Raw genomic sequence first — 1,575 nt, 5'->3', positions numbered from 1 at the left:
AACATGTACATGAAAAATCTAAAAGATTAGACACAACTATGGGACACGGTCGTGCAGCAGCGAGCAACAGTGAAAGGCACCTCAAGGTTGTAAATGTGTGAAATTGTATAGGGCCCCATTCCTGTATTTTGCCTGGGGCCCCCAAATCACTAAATCCGCCCCTGGGTAAGAGCACATGCTGAGCTTCTGTGCACTTTCTAAAATCAACATTGTGGTAAGTGTGCACGCTAAGCATTCTGCGCACTTTCTAAAATCCTGTATGGTAAGGGTTACACGCGGTCAGCTTCGCTCCCTTTCTCTGAGTCGGTTTAGGCCCTGATTCTCACCTTGGGCTCCACTCAACTTATGTATCTCTGTTGATACATTTCTGAGCAGGGTTCTACTCAGCCGTCATTGAGTCTGTTCTGTGCACTTCAATAACTGTCTGGTTTGGTTCAGCTACAAAATCAGACATCAGAAGACTACAGAGAACGGTTCGGACTGCTGAAAGGATTATTGGTGCCCCCCTGCCTACCCTCCAAGAACTGTATACATCCAGAGTGAGGAAAAGGGCTCAGAAAATCACTCTGGATCCATCACATCCAAGCCATCTCCTTTTTGAACTTTTGCCATCTGGTCGGTGTTACAGAGCACCGAATACCAGGACAGCCAGGCACAAGAACAGTTTCTTTCCCCAGGCAATCTACCTCATGAACAGTTAATGTTCTCCCATTGTGCAATTAAAGTACAGTATGTGCAATAACCTTATACTTATTTATCACCCTAAATCCTAGTACATCCCTACAACTTTATTTTATTTTATTTTATTCTATTCCTATTCTATCTATAGCACACCTGTACATACAATTTATTCTTTTTTTGTGGTTTATATTTATGCATGTGTATTTTATTCACATCTTATTTTTATTATCTGTGTGTTGTTGTTGTCTCCGTGTACTGGAAGCTTGTGACACTATAACAAATTCCTTGTATGTGCAAACATACTTGGCAATAAAGCTCTTTCTGATTCTGATTCTGAGCAGGTTTATTCAGAACCGGCGGTAGCCCCCCTGGGTTGCAGGCCAGGGTCTGGTTTGGTTTTTTTAGACACCTGGTCGTATCCCCTTAAAGGAATCTCTTTTTTTTCTGATTTCAAGCCTTGAGCTCTGCCCTAGGCTTGGGCTTCCTAGCCCTGCCCTTAACAGGTAAGTTCTTTTAGGGTATGCAGCTCAGGCTCTTGGCCGAAGGGGATAATGTCAGTGACAGCCGTCCTTGGGGCAACTCCCATGGCTATGGTAGAGTTGGTACTTAGTGCTCCCCGTGGTTTCTGGCATGCACTCCCCTCAGCATGGCGGCGTGGGTATACCGTTCCCCATAGCGACCCCTAGAGGACACAGTTCAAAGTTCCCTCGGAAGGGAACATCTCAGGTTACGTAGGTAACCATGGTTCCCTGAGAAGGGAACGAGACACTGCGTCCTCTAGTTCCCTTGCCATGCTTCGGACGTAAGCTTCAGACGAAGAAGCGGATGATGTGTTTTCCCGGCGCCTTTTTATACTGTGGTCACGCCAGGTGATGACGTCACAGGCTGTCGCCG

This window comes from Sinocyclocheilus rhinocerous, unplaced genomic scaffold (assembly GCF_001515625.1).
Source record: "Sinocyclocheilus rhinocerous isolate Xijiao unplaced genomic scaffold, SAMN03320098_v1.1 scaffold50, whole genome shotgun sequence".
NCBI classification, from domain to species: Eukaryota; Metazoa; Chordata; class Actinopteri; order Cypriniformes; family Cyprinidae; genus Sinocyclocheilus; species Sinocyclocheilus rhinocerous.
This window is presented reverse-complemented; position numbering follows the sequence as displayed.